This window comes from Oryctolagus cuniculus, chromosome 4 (assembly GCF_964237555.1).
Source record: "Oryctolagus cuniculus chromosome 4, mOryCun1.1, whole genome shotgun sequence".
Lineage (NCBI taxonomy): Eukaryota > Metazoa > Chordata > Mammalia > Lagomorpha > Leporidae > Oryctolagus > Oryctolagus cuniculus.
In genome coordinates this window covers 92,166,922-92,191,784 of record NC_091435.1, presented here as the reverse complement: position 1 = coordinate 92,191,784, position 24,863 = coordinate 92,166,922, and the positions used below count along the sequence as shown (strand labels likewise).

General features: G+C 46.1%; 1 long non-coding RNA gene across 1 annotated transcript; it reads left to right on the top strand.

Moving 5' to 3' along the window:
• Positions 1-1,657: 1,657 nt before the first annotated feature.
• On the top strand, positions 1,658-8,026 carry LOC127482912 (uncharacterized). Its single transcript, XR_007908831.1, has 4 exons — positions 1,658-1,717; positions 3,196-3,360; positions 5,924-6,063; positions 7,751-8,026. It is a non-coding gene; the product is annotated as an uncharacterized lncRNA (long non-coding RNA).
• The last annotated feature ends 16,837 nt before the right edge of the window (positions 8,027-24,863 follow it).

Here is a 24,863-nt window from a genome sequence, read left to right as displayed (position 1 = left end):
CTGGGACAGATGCCAGAGGCTGGGAAGCACCTGGCCGGGCTGCCCCTGCTGCTGTGGCCGCTCTAATTGCTTCTTGGCACTGTCACAGGCCGCTGATGACAACCTGCGCCACTGAGGACCTTTCTGAAGATGTGTCTGGAGGTGTTTCTGAGGGGCACAGAGAAATCCTGCCTAGCTCTATGATACCAACCCCATGGCCTGTGTCTTCTTGATTTTAGACTTGAGGCTGTAGCATAGCCCTCACTTCCACAGTGTAGACCAGAAGGAGCAGCCCTCTGTAACTGGATTGCTTTCATCGTTTCTTTCCTTAAACACATGAACACACACACATGTATGCAGCAAGACACACATATAAGACACATGGGCACAGAGACACCACACGCATATACACAACTGACCATGCACACACAGCACACACAATACACCACACACACATGCACACAGATGTACACAAAACACAAGCACATACAAATATACACACGAACATCTGACACACACATACATTCATGGATACATACACAGACTACACACAGAGACACACACATGCATACATGCTTATATGCACGCAAACCACACATGCCTATGCAAGCACCACACACATGCACAAATACAGCACACAGAAACACAGAAATACAAACACCATAAACAAGCATCCAAACAACTACACATACACATCACATATGTACACAAACTTATATAACCACATATATATACAACACATGCAGAGATACACCACACAGGGGCATGCACTTGCACACACACAAACACATACCACATATGTGCATACACAAATGTACCAACACGTGCACACAGCACACGCACATACTTCTGTGCACACATGCTCATTTGATTAGATCACAGATACACACACACACATCCCACACATACACAGACACACACAAGATGGCACACACATACCATAGACATATACACCACACATACATGCAGAGATACACATGCACATACTCATTCGCTTATAGACACACGAACACGCTCACACACACATGCATGTGGATGTACACGCATGTCTTCCTAATAATATTTTAAGATAGTGAGCGGTTCTGAAAGGTCAGTGTGTACCAGAAATCACCCGGAACGTCTGTAAACATTCAGCGCTCAGGGAATTTGTGCTTTAAGCAGTTTTCAGGTGATTTTGGTGTAAATGATTCTTAGACCACACTTTGAGATCCACTGTTTGTTCTAAGGGTTAAAAATTAAATGTGGGGGGGGGCAGCGCCATGGTAAACTAGGTTAATCCTCCGCCTGCAGCGCCGGCATCCCATATGAGCACTGGTTTGAGTCCCAGTTGCTCCTCTTCCAGTCCAGCTCTCTGCTATGGCCTGGGAAGGCAGTGGAGGATGGCCCAAGTCCTTGGGCCCTGCACCCGCATGGGAGACCAGGAGGAAGCACGTGGCTCCTGGCTTCAGATAGGTGCAGCTCCAGCTGTTGCGGCCACTTGGGGAGTGAACCGTTGGAAGGAAGACCTTTCTCTCTGTCTCTCCCTCTCACTGTAACTCTACCTCTCAAATAGATAAAGTAAAATGTTTAAAAAAATTAAATGCGGGACTTGTTTCATAGAATGTTAACATTGGAAGAGAGTTCAAGGATTTCTAGAATGGCCTTTCATTCCACAGAAAACAATGGATAAAAGCATAGATTCTAACTGATGTCCAGAGGGAAAACTCTGTCTCAGCCTCTCACTTCTGTGTGATGTGCAGTAAGTTACCTACATTCTCAGGGATTCAGTTTCCTCATCTGTGAAACAGAGCTAATATAAAACGGAGACGATTCCTGCTTCACAAGAGATTTTGTGAGGGTTTAGATGAACTAGTACAGGCGAGGGACCGAGAAAGGACCTGACACATACTTAGGAAGCATTCAGCAAGTACGGTGTGTGTCACTCGGGCTCAGAGAAGCACAGCTGCATTGCGTGCTGTAGAATAAGGGATAATACAAGGTTTACACCACACAGAGTTGTGACAGCTGGTGATCTGGACTATTTAAAGGTATAGTTCTTCTTTGGGTAGAGGGTGCGGGTGTCAGCAGGGCTGGAAGAGCAGGAGAGGCAGAACAAAGCAGGAACGCTAGAACCTGAAAGAATTCAGTCTCAGTGATGTTGCTGATTTGGAAGCTAGGCTGGCACCTGTACTACGGAGTAGTGCCTGCACTTGGCCCGGGACTCAGGGAGACTGGTATCGGTGTGAGAGGAGTTGGAGGAGCTGCACCTCTGCTCCACACTGATCAAGTAAGCCATTATATCTGACAAGCTGTGCGAGCTGCAACAGCGCCTGCCTTAATTGGCCCTAGAAGATAAAGAAAGCAAAGCAACTCTCCTTCACTTCCTCCTTCCAAATCTTACTGGACTTGGAACATTAACTCAAGGTCAAGCCTTACTTGGAACTCTAGGGAAGAAAATTCTAGGATTTCTAGTTTCAGTTTAGTTTTGCTTATACAATGTAAAACCACCACATTATCAATTACTTTTTATACTCATAGCAAATTGGAGCAGAGATGGGAAGTGACTTATGCCAGGGAACACAGTGAATTTGTAGAAGAGAGACAAAGACCCGAATCTATGCTTTCCGTGTGTGCCATCCAAACCTTCTGGGTACCATGAAGACAGTTACAGGGTGTTTCTCTGAGTGTTCCATTACGCTCCAGAGGCCAAAGGATGAATGTTCTTGAATCAGGTGTTCACTAAGGGTCTGCTATGTACCCATTCCTCTGACTTTCCGGAGGCAGGAATCCCTTCAGATTGTTCACAGAGAAGACAAATGCATTGGTCAGTACAATAAAAGGCTGAAGAGACACACAGTTCAAGAGATAGATAGAGGTAGTATGTTAGGGTGGGACTTGATGAAACATTATGATAATGTTCAGTACTTTTAATCCAATATCCAAAGGTCACTAATCCGTCTCCCATTGTTCTACTGTCTTATGTTTTGATGCTCTGCTCTAGTGAAGTTGGGTTTATGGAACAACTGACTTCATGGCCTCTTGTTACCATGATGGAATGGAGACTATGTTTTGTTCCCCACATCAGTCTAAATAAATCAGGCCAACCTTGACCTCTTTGTCACAATGATTGCTCCTAGTTATCTAGACCTGAGTAATTAGCACAGATCATTCTCTGGCTGCAGACACAGATCGATCAGAAGATTTTTATCAATGGTTGAGGTGTTTTTTCTCTCACAGCAGACACTAGAAAGGAGTTACGGTTGCTTCTGGCCGTGCTAAGACGAGCAGAAGGGGAAGCAGTCACAGGATGGAGTTAACGTTGTGTACGGCAGAATTGACAAGCGTTGCTGAGCCATGGACTCCTCCATCTTTTGAAGCCAGCTTTAATTCTGGACTTCCCAGGTGAGTGAGTCAATGATTCCTTCTACATTTGAAACTGTTTAAGTTGGACTTTATTTGCTTTTTGAAAAAACGTCTTCATGAATATGTGTGCCTTTGATTATGCTGGGCTTTTTTCCCTGCTCAAATAAAAGTTCCCCCAATTTCACCTAAAAAAATCCTGCTTTCCTTTCAAGGACTTTCTCCATTGTCTCATTTACCTAGAAAGCTTTACCCATCTGTTTGTGGAGATGAACACAATTCTGCCTTCCTCTCGGGTGGGTGCTCTTCCCTATGCCCACACGGACACTGAGGGACAGAGAGAGGGACAAGCATGAGTAGGTGGATGTTTGGACCTACACGCATGTGGAGATGGGATGCTCTTCAAAACTGCCATGGGTGTCACTTCTGGTCCTCTGTGTGCTCTGAGACCCAGAGTTCAGCAGTGACTTCTAGGGTTTCCATCAGACCTTACAGGTTTCTTGGTCTTAGATCCTCTGGCCTCTGCACTAGGCTTATACAATTTCCCCAATGCCAGGGCACCCAGCTGCCCTTTACCATCACTCCTCTGCTTAGGTGCCTACAGTTATTCACCTTCTTATTAGATAAGTATTCTCTTTCTACCATGAGCCAGCACAGAATTAGCTGCTTTGGATACAGGACAAGCTGTAACTGTTACCAGGGAGTTTGTAGTTTTATATGGAACATAAAGGTGTTGAGAAGCAATCAGTGTAATGTAGCGAATGCCACAGAAGAGGTATGAACACAATATATGGAACAATTAGAAATTTGGCCTCTGGAGCTAGACCATCTGAATTCAAATTCTACTCCTGTCACTCACTGATTGGATGACCACGGGCATGTCACTTAATAACTCTGTTTCCTATCTATAGGTACAAATGTGCATTTGAGATCTCAGAATGAGTAAGAGTCTGCTGGGAAGACAGGAGAGAAAGTTATAGGAAATGGGAACTGTATCAACAAAGCTTGAAGGGTGTGGAAGCTAGCATTCTGCATATGATGGAAGAGTAACAGGATACAGGGAATGGACTCACAGGCTCTCGGGATGCCACTGCTGGAAGGATCTTTAGAAAGGATCTTGTGACTTAGTAGGTGACCAGCTATCCTTGTTTGTCCAGAACTGAAGGGTTTCCCAGGATGCAGGACCTGTGGTGCTAAGATGAGGAAGTCCCTGGCACATTGTAACAACCTGGTCACTCTCAGGCCCAATGAAGCAGAGCTAACTACTGTAAGTTAGCTAATAGTAAGTAAGCAAAGCCAACTTTGGAATCCAATACAATGTCCTCCTAGTTATCATGACAGACTTATTTTTTTTTAACTTTTATTTAATGAATATAAATTTCCAAAGTACGGCTTATGGATTACAATGGCTTCCCCCGGATATCGTCTCTCCCACCCGCATCCCTCCCCTTTCCCACTCCCTCTCCCCTTCCATTCACATGAGGATTCATTTTCGATTCTCTTTATATACAGAAGATCAGTTTAGCATACATTAAGTAAAGATTTCAACAGTTTGCTCCCACACAAACATAAAGTGAAAAATAATAGATGATTTTTTAAATGCTGATGAAATCAGATCAGACCTATTGTCATGTTTAATCCCAGTGAGAGTCAAGTTGGGAATTGATAATTTTTTTTTTTTTTTTACAGAAGATCAGTTTAGCATACATTAAGTAAAGATTTCAACAGTTTGCACCCCCATAGAAACACAAAGCGAAATATACTGTTTGAGTACTCATTATAGCATTAAGTCTCAATGTACAGCACATTAAGGACAAAGATCCTACATGAGGAGTAAGTGCACAGTGACTCCTGTTGTTGACTTAACAAATTGACACTCCTGTTTATGGCATCAGTAATCTCCCTATGCACCAGTCATGAGTTTCCAAGGCTATGAAAGCCTTTTGAGTTCACCGACTCTTATCTTGTTTAGACAAGGTCATAGTCAAAGTGGAGGTTCTCTCCTCCCTTCAGAGAAAGGTACCTCCTTCTTTGAAGACCTGTTCTTTCCACTGGGATCTCACTCACAGAGATCTTTCATTTAGGGTGGTTTTTTTTTTTTTTTTTTTTTTTTTTTGCCAGAGTGTCTTGGCTTTCCATGCCTGAAATACTCTCATGGGCTTTTCAGCCAGATCGGAATGCCTTTAGGGCTGATTCTGAGGCCAGAGTGCTGTTTAGGACATCCACCATTCTATGAGTCTGCTGAGTATCTCGCTTCCCATGTTGGATCACTCTCCCCTTTATTTATTCTATCAGTTAGTATTAGCAGGTACTAGACTTGTTTATGTGCTTCCTTTGACTCTCAGTCCTTTCATTATGATCAATTGTGAACTGAAATTGATCACTTGGACTGGTGAGATGGCATTGGTACATGCTACCTTGATGGGATTAAATTGGAGTCCCCTGGTATGTTTCTAACTCTACCATTTGGGGCTTGAGATGACAGACTTATTAAAAGTAATACACTGGGGTGGGATTCAGCGCAATCGTTGAGATGCTTCTTGGGACTCCTGTATCCCGTATTAGAGTGTCAGGGTTTGAGATCCAGCTCTGCTTCTGATTCTAGCTTCCTGTTCACGTGCACTCCGGGAGGCAGCAGGAAATGGCTCAAGGAGTCGAGTCCCTACAACTCACATGGAAGACCTGGCTCGAGCTCCTCACTCCTGGCTTCCAACCTAGACCAGATCCAGCTGTTGTGGGCATTTGGTGAGTGAACCAGTGCAAGAGAATTCTCTGTTTTTTCTGTTTCTGTCACCATCTCTATCTGCCTTTCAAATTAAAGAATTAAATAGATAGTAAAAAGGAATAGTGTATTGACTCTACAGCCCTCAGCTCAAAAAGTTCAAGGTCCACTTGAAAACAAACCAATAAAAGGAACCAGGCGTGTTCGATTTTCTTCAACACGTCTTAAATTTCTGTTCCCAAGGGCTGTGAAATCCTCTTAATTCTTCTCTGTTTTCTGCGAAGGAGTCAATGACATCGGGTGTGGTTTCTTGTTGAGTCTCTGGCTTTTGACTTCAGGTCTTTTCCAGACTTTGGTGTCGCAGCTGCTCTCCTTTCCCAGCCAGTTAAGAGAAGATCGAGAGGAGATTCCAACACTCAAAACTCTCAGCACTGGCAGACAGAAAGACACCTTAATCAGAAAAGAAGGTGCTGGAGTTCTTGTCTGCTTGCCAGTGCTGGTGGCCACTTAAGGAGTCATCCAACTATGCAAAGTTTGGAATGATCACGGGCTCTGTCAAGACCTTTAGTTTGCATCGTGCAAACATATCGGATGAATCACCTTCCGGATCTACCAACCAGGGTCTTTGTTTGGCTTGCACAACTAAAATTAGCAGCCCATTCATAATCCATAATGGCTGGGGAATTATATCATACACATGAGACAAAGGAGAGGGATCTGAAGAAGAGCCTCTTCCCTAAGTCTCATCCATGAGATTCTTCTCTTTAAAGAGGCACTCGCAAGCATCCAATTTGCTGCAATTATAGCAATCAAAAAAGCATTCAGCCTCCTTCCGCACCTGACAAGCCAGCTCATGCATTCTCCCCAACAGTGGTGGGGTGGATGCTAATGTAGAGCCCATCCCCCCTGGTTCCAGCTACAGCCACCAACACCACCCTTATCCTCACCCCCAGAACTAGAGTTCATTTGCAGTCCAAGAAACTCAGTCATGTTGATGCCACATGGTAAAACTCAGAACTGCCCAGACCCACCCAGGCTCATTGGTTCTTCAGAAAAAGAAATTAATTATCCCTTGATATGGGTTCATATATCCCTGCCCCCAAGGCTGGAAGAGACCTGATGATAGACAAGCTCTTCCATTCTGTAAGTTGCTAAAGGCTGATAAAGAAGTTCCTGCTGTGATAACAGGTGCAGGTGTAGAACCATGGAAAAGCTAGGCCTGTCTGATTGCTGCATTGTGCCAGCTTCCAAGGCTTTTGAATGGGTGCTTTGTGAGTATACATTCTTCCAGATTGCAGGAACCGGCTGCTGCTGGTAGGGGGGTGGGGGTCTGTTGATTGAAGGCACATTAACAAAATGCAAATAATTCTCAACTTCCTCTGCTCACCTGCTTCTTTGTTTATGTCCAATGGCTCTCGGGAGACCTGGAAATGTTATTTAATTATTCTGCTGCTCTATGACTCTTTCTAGAGCATGCTATTCCTAGCAAGACATCCATAACCAGTCTTCTTTTTAAATTTATTTATTTGAAGGCAGAGAGACAGATAGATGGAGAGAGGGGATGCACAGAGAGAACTCCTATTCTCTGGTTCATCCCCCAAATACTCACAATGTCAGGGACTGGCCCAGCCTGAAGCCAGAAACACAATTCAGGTCTCCCATGTAGGTGGCAGGGACTCAACTCTTTGAACCATCACTGTTGTCTCCCAGGTTCTGCATTAGCAGGAAGATGGAGTCAGGAGCCAGAGCCACGTATCAAACCCAGGTACAAAGATGTGGGATGTGGGCATATTAATCAGCATCTTAATGGCTGGGACAAATGCCTGCCCCCATAATCACTCCTATCGACCATGCCAGGTTTGCTGGAGGATGAAAGAAGTCTACAACTATACTCCACTGTGCCACTCCTGTGAACACTCTGGCTGACCACTGTGACAGGCTCCCCTCTGTGTGGTGACCACAGCTTGTACATTGTCACTTGCCTGTTTCTCTGAATCCCCTCTGAGTCTTCTAAGGACCATCATAGTCACCAAGCCTAGTGGAAAATTCTCTCACCTTTTTTTTTAATTTAAAGATTTATTTATTTACCTGAGAGACAGAGTTACAGACAGTAAAAGGGAGAGACGGAGAGAGAGGTCTTTATCTACTGGTTCACTCCACAAGTGGCTGCAATGGCCAGAGCCAGGCCAATTTGAAGCCAGGAACCAGGAGCCTCCTGCAGGCCTCCCACATGGGTGCAGGGGCCCAAGCACTTGGACCATCCTCTGCTGCTGTCCCAGGCCATAGCAGAGAGGTGGATAGGAAGCGGAGCAGCCAGGACATGAACCAGTGCCCATATGGGATGCCGGCACTGCAGGTGGAAGCTTAGCCTATGGTTCCACAGCGCCAGCCTCGCTCATCTTGTCTTAGTATCCTCATCTGCAAAAGGGAGACAATGGGATGGCCAGGCCTTCCTGGAAGAGTGAGTGTGAGTTGCACATGAGGGACTGTCTGCAGAATACCTGATGTTTGGTTAAAGAGGTGCTCAGTTGCGGGCCACTCTTACCTCATTATTGTTTCCCTCAAGTCCATTGTTAGTGTATTTTTAAAGGAACTCTCCATAGAATGTCTATCTTCTGACTGTTAGTAAGTTCTCCTAGAGCAGGACATGTCTAGAGTTTTTGATTTGTTCACATGGTTCCTCCGGCAGCTGGGAGATGAAATAAGTAAGTGAGTGGGAGCCAGGAGCCAGCAGGCTGGAGCCCCGGCACTTCCCATCCTTGCCATGCTCTTGTCTGCTTATCTTTTAGCAGGTGTCCATTTGTCTCTCATGCCCTTGCTCTTCCTTCCTTCCTTAAATATTCACGCTCCTATCTTGGCTCCAACTGGGAAAACCCTACTCCCCCTTCCAGTGCAAACCAAATGCCTTGGGTCGGGAATGCCGCCTCAGCCTACACGGAGCTCCATCTTCCCAGACATCTGCTCCCTTCTTATTGGCACCACAAAGCTAGTAACCAGCTATTTTTTAAAGCTTCGTGTTAATACAGAAAAACACATACCCCCTTTTTCTACTCAGTTTTCCCTGTTTATACAGCACCTTAGGGGCAGCTATTGGTCATGGCACAATTTTCTCTAAATGTGGCTTAAAACTAAGATTTTTTTGTTTTGTGTTTTCAATGGCTGAAAAAAAGATCAAAAGACTATTTCATGAAGAGTGAAACTCATGTGGAATATAAATCTGAACATCCATAAAATTTCACTGGCACACAGCAGCACTCATTTTTGAAGCAGATTTGCTGCCTGCTGCTTGCCAACTTGTCTGAGTCCAGTGAGAGAGAATGAACGCACTCCTCTGCAACAAGGTATGTGAAGTGTGTTTATTACTTACATGTCTGCAGCAAGGGGCAGCAGCAGCCTGGGGTCATGGTGAACTCATCCCCCAAGACTCAAGGAAGGTACCTGGGTTGATGAGAGGTCTTGTCCACACGTACCTCCCTTGCAGTGCTACTGAAAGATTCTGGAAAGCAATGCACCTTGAACTAGAGTATGGAAGGACATCCTGTTCTGGGTGGACTGGAACAGAGACCAGGCTGTTCCAGCCTGTCCCTCCTTATCTCAAGATGTCCCAGCGCATGCTGTGCTTATGCTTGAGAGCTGCAAGCTAGCAGGCAAGAACTCTGCAGGGACCACCCACAGAACTGTCCCACAGCACTTGCCATGTGTGGTCTATGGTGGCCTGCACAGAGCTGCAGCAGAGTTGAGCGGTTGTAACAGGGTTGCATGATCCAGAGAGCTTATAGAAAAAGTGTACTGAGCTGTACTTTAAAATATAGAAGCCCATTACCAGTTCCACATTCCTTTGGTACTGATGAAATGCTTCTCTTTTTAAGCCACTTGTCAAGGCCTGCACAGCTTTGAGGTAGCAGAGCTGATAGTCTCTAACCCACTGTCTTGACGTCTAGGCTTGCCTGCTCTTCAAACCAGCTAATACCTCTGGTAACTCTTTTTTCTTATAATTTATTCCCCATCACACGCCTCACTTGGCATCTCCGAAGAGCTCTCTTGAGAAGTCTTGCCTGGGAGACTGTGACTTCGCATCAGTAGCTCCCCAGCCTTTCTGAAAGGAGGTATAACTGCCAGCAAATAGAGCCCATCAATAACTAGTAAGCCATTCTACTCGTGGCTGATGCTGAAGCTCACGGGCCCACGAGGACTGCCTTCAGGAACCGTGACTGCTTCCTTGGTTGATGGAGGTACGGTTTGGTTAGGAGGAAGGGGTGTGCTGCTGGTGACCACTGATGTGCAAATGAGCAGCAGCTGGACTTTGGAGGGACAGAGATGCTGGCTCCTATCTGCACCATCTTCCGGAAGCTGCCCCCCTGTCTGACCCCGCTCTGTGACCTATTTCCCCTCATCCTTCTTTTCCCAGGCTTATGTGGGGAGTGTTCCCTGGCTGGCCCTAGTTTCCCTCATGATGGCCACACTGCTTTTCCAGGGATCTCCTTCATTTCCCAGGCCCGGTGTGGGGAATGGGGGTGGGGGGTTGATGTAAGATAAGTTACTTCCCCCCAGGAGCTATCTCCACATCCGGTGAATGGGGATAATGCTTCCTATTTCCAGGGCGTTGGTGATGATCCGTTCTGACGCTCCGTGTAACGTGTTCTGCACGGTTCCTGGACATCCGCAGGACACAGCAAACGTCACTGTGGTGTTTGCTGTGGTACCACTGTTTCTTCATCCTGAGACTCAGCAAAGCTTGGCACCCAGCCTCGTACTGGCAGGCTCTTCCTTCCCCCGGGGGCTGCGTGGCTGGATGGTAACACTTCTTCAGTCTTTGACTAGAAGGTCTCGGGTTCTCTGATCCTTCCTCATGGCTCACGTATCAGAAAAGCCAGGGATGTCTGTTGATATGACTCTTGCCCTGGGGAGGGGCCGTTCTGAAACAGAGTGGAGGCTCCTCAGTGAGAATGCTAGTTTCTCTGGGCTGCCCTTCGTGGCCGCTGGGGCCTCTAACTCGTCTTTGCTGCCTCCCACAAATCAGGGGCCCAGGTTTTCATCAGGAAGTACTTTCCTGAAGCTGCACAGGTTTCATGCACAGAGTCAAAACCACCCACTGCTTGCCATCTCGACAGTAACTCCCCATTGGGTAGTGCGTGTATTATTCAGGGCTCTCCAGAGAAACAACTGAGGATGCTTATGTCCAGAGACAGAGATTTATTATATGGAGCTGGCTCACAAGATTATGTCGGTAGGCGAGTTCCACGCCTGCAGTGGAAGATGGCAGCCTGGAGACTCAGACAGTTGTTGGTGTGGTGTTAGTCCATGGCTGGCGCTCAGAGACCAGGAGAGCTGCTGTGGCAATGTGTCTCCAGGCTGGCTGCCTGAGTACCCAGGGGAGTCCGTGGTGCAGGTGAGGTCCAAGGCAGTCTGCTGGAGAATGAAGGCTGCATTTTTTTTTTCTTGTTCTATTCAAGCCTTCTGCTGATTGGATGAGCTCCACTAGCATTATGGAGAGCAATTTGCTTGACCCAAAGTGTGTTGGTTTAAATGTTAATCTTATCGAAAAACATACTTCAAGTTGACCCATAAAATTGATCGTTATTATACATTAGGGTGCATTAAATACTCTTTTCATTGTCTCTTCCTGATAATTCCTGTTTTGTTTTTTGTTGTAAACAAACATTAGAGTAGGTAAAGCAGCTAGAGAGACATACAAAGTTCTTCCTTTGTCCAGGGTAATCAAATGATAATATAAATATTTCCTCGTGATAGAGGGGTTGGGGCAAGTAAAAATATCTCAATAGTATATAGCAGTTTTCAGTCTCTTATCTCGTTGTTTTCTCACATAGAACTTACAGTCAACCTGTCTATTATACTTATTTTCTTTTTTTAAAAAAGGTTTATTTTATTTAATTGAAAGAGTTACAGAGAGAGAGGGAGATAGAGAGACAGAGATCTTCCATCTGCTGGTTCGCTCCCAAGGTGGCCTCAATGACCAGGGCTGGGTCAGGCCAAGGCCAGGAGCCAGGAGTTTCTTCTAGGTCTCGCATGTGGGTGCAGAGGCTCAAGCACTTGAGCCATCTTCTGCTGCTTTCCCAGGCACGTTAGTAGGGAGTTGGATCAGAAGTGGAGCAGCCAGGTTGTGAACCTGCACCCATATGGGATGCCAATGCTGCAGGCAGGGGCTTAACTTTCTAAGCCACTGTGCTGGCCCTGGAATGCACTCATTTTCTAGATAGGGATATTGAGGCCTCGATGGCACAGGAGGCTTACCCTAGGTTGACCCACCCACTAGATTTGTTGGGGAGCGAGGACAACTGATCGGAAACTCTGGAGCCAAGCTCAGAGTTTTCTAGCTTTTTACCCAGGGTTTATGCAATTGCCCAGGAAGGCAGCTGGAATTCAGGCAGCTGCTTTGAGTTGGTCTGGGGTCTGTAAGGGGAAATTGTGAAAGATTTGATAGCTAGTGACCGCTTCGATTAACTCATCCATCCACTTGGGTTATCTCTACATCTCTTTGTCTTCAACCAGGCTATTTTACAATCCTGAACAGATGGACAGAAATTAAGTTATAGAAAACTGGTAGTAATGCAAATAATCCTTCCCCATAGAAATGCAAATTGGGCCTAATGGAATGCAATTGTCTGCTGCCCTGCAGAGAGTGGCCACTTTTGCATCCTTTGTAAGCTCATTTCAGCATTTCATATTGGACTGCCAATGTCTGGTATTCGGAATTTGCTTTTGAATTCATTGTAAACTCTACCAGTTCCCCATTCGTTCCGGAGTTAAATAAAATCTTTAATATGTATTCATTTTACATCTGTATGAGAGTCATGATAGCATCCTCTTTCAAAATGTATCTTTTCATAGGTGAGCAATATACACATCTAATTTACCCACCCCGGCTGCTATTTCCCCATACCTCATTCAGAAGAATAGATTTAAGCCCCCACGAGCTGCCAAACGTCATAGACAACAAACACCTTGGCTTTCATCATCTCACTTGCTTCCTACAAGCAGCTTGGGAGACCACAGATCATTCCCATTTCACAAATGGAGAAAATGAGCCAGGGGGAAAACGTGTCTCCTCACAGCGAACATTTACAGCTCCGTGCGGGGTAGAGCCCTGACCTCAGTGTACGTCCACTGTTTCTGTGTCCCAAGCTCATTACGTTCATTAAGCCTTGTCTTTGTCTGGAGGAAGAAATATTGTGGATTCAGAGTGGGAGAGTTGCTATTTCGAAAAGAAAGGGCCAATAATTTGGATGTGATGGAAATTCTGAGAAGTCTGAGGATGCCATTCAGCCCCCTTCTTCATTTCTCCCCTTGAGAACAAAAGCCAGTTTTACATGTTAATAGATTTAATTACTGCACGGAGATCTGAACAGATAGAAAAGTCCCAGGCAGTGATGACGCAGTGATGGTCTATTGAGCAGCATTTGAATTAATTTGGAGTTTTCATCCTTGTGATTAGTGTGGTTATTAGTGTTAATACTCAAAGTTCGTGTTAACAGGGTGTTGCTGTGGATTTGAAGCATTAAAATAGGCCTGATTTCCCAGTATTCGTTTGTTTATTAATCAGCCATTCATAATTGCTACAGTGCTGACATAGAAAACACCCCCTGCATTCAACTTCTCAGCTTGACTTAATCAAGGATAATATTGGGTCTCATCTAGCCAATGTTTCGCACTAATAGGTTGTCCTTATCTATTTTGGTGCCTTCCCCACTGTGGACTTTCTCTGTCCTTGGACCACCACTGAGAGGCAGAGAAAGCCTCAGAGCTTGTGGAAACAGCCTGCTCTGGGCCTGATGACTCCAGATCTTTGTTCACTAGGACTCTGGATGTTTTTCTGGGAAAGCTGTGCCTCCTCTCTTAGCCTGGACTTCCAGGAGAGAAGTTTCAGTGGGATGAGATCTATGTCTCCTTTCAGCTCTATGTTTCAGGGAGTAAATCAAAATGGAGATGACTGGAAATTCACAGAATTCACAGAGACAGAAAGGAGATTACTATTCCAGTGCAGGGGATAAGGAGACACAGACAACTTAGGGCTGTCCAAGATCAGGAAGCAGTTTAGGGTCAGAGGCTGAGCCTGGTCCACACTTCCTGACCCTAACTGGTACTGCTTATGAAATCAGAGAAGACCCCCTAAAATTTACACTGAAATGTGGCCTTTTAAAGTTCCCTAGGTGCCACATGTACTACCAGAATTTGGGGTGCCATACGATTTCACCATGGGCTTATTACTAAATCCCTGATATTAATAAGCCCAAAAGGGTTCTTGCCTAATATTTAGAGAAGAATTCTAAATACCAGCACAGATAAACGAGGCAGCATAGTACATTTTAAGCTTTTATTTAGTAAGAAAGATGCATAGGAGAGTGAGAGATTTATTTAAGAGAGAGAGGTAAATAGAGGTTCATACCAAGAACCAGGAACCAGCCAGGTGGATGAGCATCTAGGCCAGGAAGCCTAGAGCACATGGCCCGAAGGCCATGCTCCCTGGAGGCGCGGGGCTACAGCAAGCCCCTTTCTAGCAAAAGGTCAGGGAAAAAGAGCAGGGCGGGCTACACGGTGTCTGACTTTTAACCCACTTCCAAAGGGGAATGGTTAATTAACCTGACTGGCTGGTGGGCACCCAGCTGTGGCCAGGTAGGGGCATGAGGTCACACAGGGGCGTGGTGAAGGCATCAGGTAGAGGCGTGAGGTCACACAGGGGCGTGGTGAAGGCATGGTCTTCCGGTTCATAAATCTGATCAATTTTAGCCTGTATGCCTGTATATAACCTGTATACTTCATTCCCCCCTCAGAGACTCCAGACCTTAATCTTAAGGGTATGTTGATGGGCGTTGAGTCACCATCTTCTGTAGCTGCTTCCTGCTGATTAGGGGCGCAGACCCTGCCTGTTCCCAGTCTGGAAGTCTCTGCCTATCTCATCTAATGAGTTCGCTTCACGAGCTGGATCTCTTTCAGTCACCGCCATCCTCAGTGTCTCCTGCATGGTCATCATTACTCTCAGAAGCTGCTGGCACGATGTCTTTCAACAAGGCTTTAAGCACCTCGTGTGCTTTCTTTGTTCAGGTTGAAAAGGCCTCTATCCACCCTGTAAAAGTATCAATAAAGACTGGAAGGTACCTCTAATTGCTTATTGAGAGCATATTGGTAAATCAACCTGCCAATCTACACCTGTTTGTTCCCCTCCTCTGCACAGGAGTCAACAGGGGAGGTGGCCTTACATGGTGAGGGTTATTCTGTAAACATAGTGGCCAAGAGCGGGTCATTTTCTTTATGACCGTATTTAGTCCCTTTCCTCCAAAAGCTTGAGAGACCAGTTGTACTAAGGCATCTCTTCCCAAGTGGGTAGAGTTGTGTATCTCCTTAATAATTTTCCATTGAGTGGCCATTGGTAGCATAATTCTATGATTTAGCATCCACCATCCATTTGCGTTTTTAGTATAGCTTCGCTGTTGGGCCCATTCATTCTCAGGCTCCGTGTAGTGAGGTTCCTTAACCACTTCCACAGATTGAGGTATAAGGGCCATTTCCAAACTTTCCTGTGTAGCTGCTCTATCTGCTAGTGCATTTCTCTGGCTAACATAATTATCTCCCTTCTGATGTCCCTTGCAGTGGATGACGGCCACCTCTTAAGGCTCCAGTACTGCCTGAAGTAGAGCCGGTATCTCTTTTCCGTATTTAACAGGGGAATTCTTTGCAGTCAGTAAGCCCCTCTTTCCAGATTGCTGTGTGTGCATGTAACACAAGGAAAGCATATCTGGAATCTATATATATTAACTCACTGGCCTTTTCCCAGTTGTAAAGCCCTAGTCAATGCAATAAGCTGCGCCTTTTGGGAAAAAGTATTGTGTGGTAGTGTTTGGGCTTCTATTGTCTGAGCAAGATCCACTGCGGCATAGCCTGCCTTTCTAACTCCTTCCTTCATATAGCTGCTGCCATCAGTAAGCCATTCAGCATCTGGATTTTTTCAGGGGCTCATCTCGTAGGTCTGGCCTACTAGAGTACACTTGCCTAATTCATTTGTTTCCTTTCCTTTAGTTTAAAAATAATTTTAAGACTAAATAATGTATCAGGCTATCGGACTTCCATAAAACCTCTACCTTGTTAGTGTAAGTATTAACTTTTGGCCATGTTCATCTGTATTCTCTCTCGCCCTCTCTTTCGCTTTCCCTCTTCCTCTCTCTTTTCTGTCTTTCAGTATAACACTAAAATCCAGCACAGTCTCAAACCCTCAAGCAGCCTTCCTAATGAGGAACCATTATCCTGAGTTTCATATATATTATTCCTATGTTTTTGCTGTTGCTAACATTTTTATTATATATGAGGAATTGGGTTTTCATTTGATTCATTGAACTTTATTCTTTTCCCTCTCTACTGGTTTGGAATTTTACTTTCTACCTCTTTTCTTTTAGGTGTTATCCTTAAAACTTTACTATGACTACTTCACGATAAATATGATCTCTATTTAATCAGAATTCTTACCCTTTGCCTCATGAGCAAAACCACCAATAATCTAATAACCCTCATCCTAAATGCCATGTGACTGAGAATGTCAACAATTCACTTCTGCCTCTTTCAGACATCCCATTAGTCATTGCTTTTAAAGATAGTTTGTGCTTATTTGGGTTTAGATACATATTATTTGTCTTCTTATTTTTTCCTTGTGTATTGGTCCTCTAACACATTGCAGATAAGCTTCTATTGTCTTCAGGATTCTGTTTGCTACCAAATTCTGTTAGTCTCTTTCCTCTCTGATGATTTTTAAGATATTCTCCTTGTGTTGGTGTCCTGTACTTCCATTTCAAAATATGTAAGTATGGCATCATTTTTCTGTCTGCTGCTCTGGTTGCACTATTTCTCTCCCATCTGAGGGTTCATGTCTGTCTTTGACTATAGAAAATCCTCAGTCATTGCCTCCTAGAATACCACTTCTTTCCTATTCTCACTTCTTCCCCTTCGAACTCATTTTATAGGAGTCCTGCTTGCTTTCTGTTGTCCAAAATCTATCTTTTCAGAACTGCTTCTCTCTGTAACTATTCTAGTTTGTTCTTTAAATTGATAAATTTATTTATATTTATTTTAAAGGCAGAGTGATAAAGAGGCAGAGAGAGAGAGAGAGAGAGAGAGAGAGGTATTCCGTTTGCTGGTTCTCTCCCCAAGGCTGGAGCCTTGAACCCCGTCTGGCTTTTCATTGTCTTACATTATTTTCCCTCTTCCTTCTTTCTCCCCGATCAGGATGCCGCCCTCACGGTTACTCCCCTTCTCACGTTCAGTGTCTGCATTTTTCCTTCCTCATTACTTAAGCACATGTAAATTGGCTATGTTGCTGATGCGGAAGCAATTTTTAAAATTGGTTCAAATGTGCCAACGTCAAACATAATGAATTCTTCCACTTTTGGACTCCTCATGATTTTAATCATCCCAAATCAGCCAGTTAAGAAGTGACAGCATGAGGATCAAATTCCTTTCGCATCATTTGTTTTGTTTTTTCCTTTGATGTGCGTGTGTGTGTGTGTGTGCAGGGTTCACTGGAGTGGGGTCAGGCATTATTGACCCCATCAAGTGACACTCAGCCCTGGCTGTGCGCCAGACCCTGGCTGAGGAATAGGAAATGAGGATGCACAAACAAGGGGACAGCTTCTAGAGTTTGCAGCCAGACCTTCTGGGGCTTGGGGCTTGGTGACTAAGAACACATGGGCATGGTTAGAAATAAAGGAGGAAGCTGAGGCTGCTCACTGATGGCATGTTGGCCCATGCCCCAGGGATGCCTGGCTCTTGTCTTCAGCACAGGGAATTTGGGTGCTGTTGAACACACACTAAGTTGCAGCAGCATTGGAACAAAGCTGTCTCTTTGCAACTGATGCCATGGCCTGGGAACCTCTGATGAAGAGGCATTCGGTATAAGCTGATTTGGACATGACTGAGGCCCATTAACTGCCTTCCTAGGCACTCATCTCCATCACTGGTATTCAGATCTACCCATGTAGGGAGCAATCAAGAGAATGGGGCTCCAGAGGGACCTTGAACTTGCTCAAGCAGCTGAGATGGAGCATGGAGATTGACAATGCTGGCCAGTTTGGCCTGGAGCCAGGCTTTGCTTGGGTTTTAGTTAGAAAAGCAAGAAAGAACTCAGCAGACAAGGCATAGTAAACCAGGCCACAAGTAAGCTGTGCTCATTGAATATTCTGTTTGTGGACAATTAATAAATTGTCCTGGTTTTGAATGTGGGAGTAGCTGGAGAGGGAGTACTCCCCACCACCCTCCACCCCCATCCAGGCAGGAGGAGTTACTGGCCTGATGCAGCCTGAATAAGTTTATGGGAAGAGCAAGACCATTCCCTTCCCCAACAGTGGCCTGGATCCAAGATAATGCTAATGGACAGACTCATGTTGGACAACTAGGGTCATCCTCATTTCAGGTTACATAGGAAAGCAGATCAAGAAATGTGTCTGGAGATACATGAGTTATATTGTGATTTCTGAGCAAATGATCAGATGAGCCTGGCTTATCCAAGGCCACATTGTGGAGCCAAGGCACAGGTAAATCTTTTGACTCCAAGAGCAGGGCTCTCTCCACCACAGCCGTCAGGGCAACAGGCTTCCAGAAGCAATCACAGCAGCGGGGCTGAGGAAGGGTCCAGCAGGTAGGCTGAGCATCCGGGATCAAACATGGGATCCCTGAGGCCTGTGTTGCTATGTAGCAGGTAAAACCATCGCCTGCAATGCTGTCATCCAATATGGATGCTGGTTTGATTCTTGGCTGCTCCTCTTCTAATCCAGCCCCCTGCTAATGACCTGGGAAAAGCAGCGGATGTCTAAAGTGTTTGGACCCCCACCATGCACATGGGAGACCCAGATGAAGCTCCTGGCTCCTGGTTTTGGCTTGGCACAGCACTTGCGGCCATTTGGGAAGTCAACCAGCAGATGGAAGATCTCTCTCTCTCCCTCCCTTCCTCTCTCTCTGTAACTCTACCTTTCAAAATAAAGGAATCTTTACAAAAGAAGTTGACATCCTGTTCTTGGAGAGAGCAGGAAAGAGCAAAGTTGGAAAAGCATGGTGAGGTTTTCTGTGGAGTGTAGAGGGGCAAGCTGACTTTCCAAGAAGGCCCTGGGAGGCAGAGATCAGGAGGCAAGGCCAGGGAGGGGTCTGCTCGCATGCCACCAGACCAATGGTGCCAGCTCAGAGGTTTCTGCAGCTTGCTTGCCTGGGGCTGGGTTCTCCAGCCAGTGAGCCCAATCTGTAGAGCACCCACTGATGTACTGTGGGTTGCTGTATCTGTTCATGAAAAATCCATTGTCTTTAATTGAAAACAGAGCTCTGGTTCAGCTTAGCTGTGTGGGGGGACGGGCTCCTTCAGAAAATGCAAGTAACTTGGAAGCCCTGGCCTTCTGCCCCTGCATTAGGTACTCAATAAACACCCATCTTGCCCAACCTACACCAGAGAGCAGAGGCAAACCTGTCTTAGGTGTTCTGGTGGAAACACTAGGATTCCATCTAGACGAAGTGCTTATAAGAGTGGAACCAGGAGGCTTCACCCCCGGGACACTGAGGTGTTCGCCTGCTTGAAAGCGCTCCTGTGCCTCAGGGTCCAACTGCTTCCCGGGGTCCTCTTGCCAGAGATTTGAATAAGACACTGTGGCTTTGGACTTAGATGTGTCTTGAAGGGTGTTTTTGCCACTCCTGAGTGCCATGGTTCTGGGTAATTTATGCTTTCTCCATTTTCCCATCTGTGAAGCAAAGGCAACAGTAGATGCTTTAAGAATAAGAGGAGATGATTTGGACATAGTTAAAAGTGGCCTTACCCTTATTTCCCACAAGATGCAATATACTGATTATCTGCTGCACAACCGTGGCTCCTAAACTCTCATGTGCATCAACATTATCTATAGAGTGTGTTCAAGTTAAGGATTCTCAGTTGCACCCCATGCTGAGGGACTCTGAGGTGTGCCTCTGCAATAGGTGTTTCTGTGAGCATCTCCAGGTGATCACACTTGGAAAATACTCCCATGGAATCACACTTTTGGTTGGTCATCTGACTTCTTGGTTCATGACTCAAAACTCTCCAGGTTCCGCTCTCTCATCCTCCCCCTCCCTTAAGCGTAATTCAAATTCAGATAACAGGTGTTTTAAAAAAGCTGCTACTGGCTGGCGCTGTGGCTCACTAGGCTAATCCTCCGCCTTGCGGGCCGGCACACCGGGTTCTAGTCCCGGTTGGGGCGCTGGATTCTGTCCCGGTTGTCCCTCTTCCAGGCCAGCTCTCTGCTGTGGCCTGGGAGTGCAGTGGAGGATGGCCCAGGTGCTTGGGCCCTGCACCCCATGGGAGACCAGGAGAAGCACCTGGCTCCTGGCTTCAGATCAGCGCAGTGTGCTGGCCGCAGCGGCCATTTTGGGGGTGAACCAACGGAAGGAAGACCTTTCTCTCTGTCTCTCTCTCTCTCACTGTCTAACTCTGCCTGTCAAAAAATAAATAAATAAATAAAAGCCGCTCCTGCCATTAGCATCGGCTTTGGGTATCTCCTAAAGGAGCCGCTCTCACCTGTGGCAGCACGTTAGAATCACCTGGGGAGCAGAGCCAACGCCCGCATCACACGCCTGACCCAGCAAATTGGGTCTCCGAGTGGCCCTGGGCACCAGGGGCTTAGGAAGCTTCTAGATGATTGCAATGTGCAGTCAAATTGAGAACCATTACTCCAGCTCCACTTGCTCAGGATTGCTTCAAAGCTTCTCCCTCACCTGATGCCTTGTATCCGAATTTCCTGTCTTCCACAATGTTTGCTTGTGTTTACCCAACAAGTTCCTGGTTTTGTTGTCCTTTTTTCTGATGCACCGATGCCTCTGAGCCAACTCCATTTGCATGGATGTCTCTCACTACGCTGGCCGACTCACAGGACACAGCACTGCAGCCCCGGGGTGGCTCCACCTTGTCCTGGAAGGGGAGAATGAGCTACAAACTCACCAGCAGCTTTCGAACTTTTTTGCCCTTTTCTCACTCTAGAGCGTTTTCCCCACGCCCTCCTGCTGATCCTGCCAAAGCTCAGGCAAGCATCTCCTCCCCTGTGAAGCCACCTCTGATTACCCCAGACCAAGGCATACAGACCCTTATTCTTGATTTCTTTAATAGCATTCAAATCACATGACATTGCATCTGTGTGATAAGGTGGGGTAGGGAGAGGACACAGCAGCCCCCAGAACCTCTTGCAGGAAGTGAGCTGTGCTTATGTAGAAAAATGTGAGTGCTTGGGGTCCAAGTTTATACCAAGAGCCATGAACAATGGATCAGAACTTTGCTCAAAGCCAGAGGGACTACTTAACTGCAGAGAGAAGAAAGTTTGTCTTTTATATGACCATCTCCATGATTTCCTCAAAGTCCTAACAACTAGAAATTCAGTCCAAAATGTTTTGATAAGAGATTTGTTGGGGGGCAGTGCTAAAGGGTCTGAGAAAAAGAGCTCATGGTTCTGGTGCAGAGACAAAGAGTAAGCAGAGGGTTCTAACAGAACTCAGAGGCAAGGTTTTGGAACATCACAGGGCATGGACTGTGGATCAACCAGGGTTTAACAGGACCTCCAAGCAGCAGAGTAGACTCGTAGGATATCCGGGTTCCATTAAACATCTTCTGCTCACTGAACCATCAGTTTTCTTACAACAAGGCCTATCTCCACTCATCTGAGTTTCCCTGGTCTTGCCGCAGTTCTTGGCACTTGGGGTGCTCACCACACATGCTTGCAGAAGGAGCAATATAGGAAGCACACAGCAGGGGCCTTTTCCTAAGGTTAAAGCAGGGAGTCCTTCCAGTTTGTGGATAGTTTTGTGGTTCAAACTACATTCTCTTTCCTTCACCACTTAGACGCTATTGAACTTGTTTCTCCAAACTCTGTTATTCAAAATTTGATTAATTTGCGCTCAGAATGACATTTCAAAATCCCCTACTCCCAAACACATAGCTCATCAGAAAGGCCTCCCACTATTTACAATTTTGCTTCATTGAAATATGATGATGCCAGGCAGACAGTGGTGTGTATTCAGCGAAATTCAATTTTCCTGATCACTGGCTCCATCGATCAGCCTGTTTGCAAACGGCTGAGGCGAGCATCCCCCCATCTCAGAGCTGGTGGGTGAGCTGCTGGCCTCATATTTCTGCCCATGAAAGGGTTGTTAGAGTATAATGATGGAAATCTGGGGGGTTACTTTACTGTTGTTTTCAGCTGTATTGAGTTCCTATCATGGGCCAGGGGTTTTTACTCTGAGTTCATATTTAACTTGACAGTTGACGTTGTGGGTGCAAGAATCTGAGACTTAGAGAACTTAGGGAGTTGTCTGTGGTTATGGAGCTGACAGTGCAGAAAGCCAGGCTTCAAATGCCATTGTTGTGTTTCCAAAAGTGAGTCCCATTATTGTGTTACATTCCCCTCTCGGGGGTTGTCTCGGGGCTAAGGCAGGGCAGGTGGAGAGAAATGATTAGGAAAGGAATCCAAGACAGGCTTAAGAAGAAGAGTGATGGTCAGTGTTTGTTCACCAGACTCGTTGCCTGTCATCCTCCCGTGACATCCCATCACGCCTGGAGACAGTTGTCAATGCTGTCCCAAGGCACACTTGGCCATTGGCTACTGCGTCCCATGTGTTGTGAGCCCCTTAAGGGTGGTGCTTAGTGCAGCGCCCAGACCCAGAGGAGCTGGTAGTAGCACAGTGAGCTTACGCAGTTGCCAAAGAAAAGACGTTGGGGGAGGAATCTAGCTCCAGAAGGCAGGCAGCTTCTCGCTGGTTTCACCAGAGGTAATGGCCCATGCATCTGATTCAGAGGGCAGAAAACAGGCCTGGGAGGGGCGTCTGCAGAATTCCAGTCTGCGCACACGCGGGCACGGATGGCTGCAATGCAAATCCACTCAGCCTGCTCCCTTTTCTAATGCAGGCAGAGCCAGGAAAGCGCCTCCATGGGACCACCCCAGCTCCGTGGCAGGCCAGGGACCAGGACTACTGCGTCTTCAAGCTTCATGACATTTTCCTTGTTTATCCTTGGGCCAACAATTATCTGCTACCTTGCAGCACCCTTCAAGGCATGAGATGCTTGAACAAGTCTTACAGAGAATTATGTCCTTGATTCTCGAGTAGCACTGGAGAATGATTTATCAGGGGCATGTTCTTTTTCTTTTCTGGCAACAGTTCTGGTATCAGAAGTAAGACTGGTCAACAACGCCTTAGTTTCTTGGAAAACTCAATTATGCATCACGACTGTTCCCTACTCAAGTGAAATAGTTTTTCAAAGTAATCACTTTCCTTGCTAGCCAGGGCGGGTGGTTTCAACACCCACTGGATCTGTTTGCAGGTCGTGGTTTACATAGGACAGAATCTTATGCACTCAAAGGAAACCTGAAGTGGGTGGGCTGGCACTGCTGTTTGCATTACTCTGATGAAGAAACTGAGGTGCAGAGTACAGGTGACTTAGCAGTACTGAGCGTCATGTCCCACAAGAATGCGTGGCTCATACTAGCATCCCCAGAGGATGACAGTCACACTTTTATCATTCAACCTTGGCTCCTGAAACGCTGAATCTTGTTCCCTGCTCTTAGAAAGAGAAGCCAGGATGAGTGCAGACTGCTGTGCGGGATACAATCGAACTCCACACTGAACAGAGAGCCTCCAAGAAGCTGTTGTGTTGAGTAGCTAAAGGTCAAGGTGGGCTCAGTGCCCAAGAACCAACACAGATTTCAGCATTCAGGTTATGAAGGAAAAAGCCTCAGCTAATCCTCCTAATCCTATTAGAGGATAACTCCCACTTCCAACTCAGCTGATGAAGTCCAATTTCATGGCAGGTCAGAATCAACCTCCTGGGGCAAGAGTTCATTGTTTTGCACAGCAGGTGTCAGGTTGCAGAAGTGTGTGAGTATGCTATTTTCAAGTCATACTACTTACATAGTAAATTTTAAAACAAATGTTATGAAAGTTGTCTAGAAATTGGCTAGTCACCCTGATATTATGTGTTCCAATTGCCAAAATAAAAGAAAAAGGAATAAGAAATATTTGAGAAGAACTTAATAGAGAAGCATATCAACATAGACAGTTACACAGCATTAATTATTGCTAACATGTATAAAGTGCTAGTTTTTTTTTAAAGATTTATTTCATTCATTTGAAAGGCAGAGGCAGAGAGAGAGAGAGAGAGAGAGAGGTCTTCCATCCACTGGTTCACTCCCCAATTGGCCATAACAGCCAGGGCTGTGCCCATCCGAAGCCAGGAGCCAGGAGCTTCTTCCAGGTCTCCCACGCAGGTGCAGGGGCCCAAGGACTTGGGCCATCTTCCTCTGTCATAGCAGAGAGCTGGATCAGAAGTGAAGCAGCCAGGATTCAAACCAGCAAAAGGAAGTGGCTGGGGCGGGAGCTGGGCACCAGCAGCCATTGTCTCCGTGGCCGCCTGAGGCGATGCAGTAATTCACTGGGATGCATAGCCTGGGGCACATGCGAGACCTCTAAATTCACTCTGACAGCACTGTGATGGCTGTGGCTGAACCCTGGGACCATCCACCCAGTTCAGGCCCTTTGGGGCCAGTGTCTTGGGTCAAGGCAGGGTTGTAGAGTGTGGGCCAGGATCCAGATTTCCAACGACCACTCAGCAAGGACGTCCAGCCTTATCATATTGTTTCTACGTCAGCAATCTTCAAACAGTGAAAATGGACACATGGTAAGAGCTGGGGACACAGGTAAACTAGTTTATTAAGCATGCGGGCATATGTAGTGTTCGTTATATGTGAGGTACCAATCTTACTCCTTTATTCAGTAATCCTCACCCCAACAATGAGGAGAATATTGTCCTTATCTCCCAGACGAGGACGCT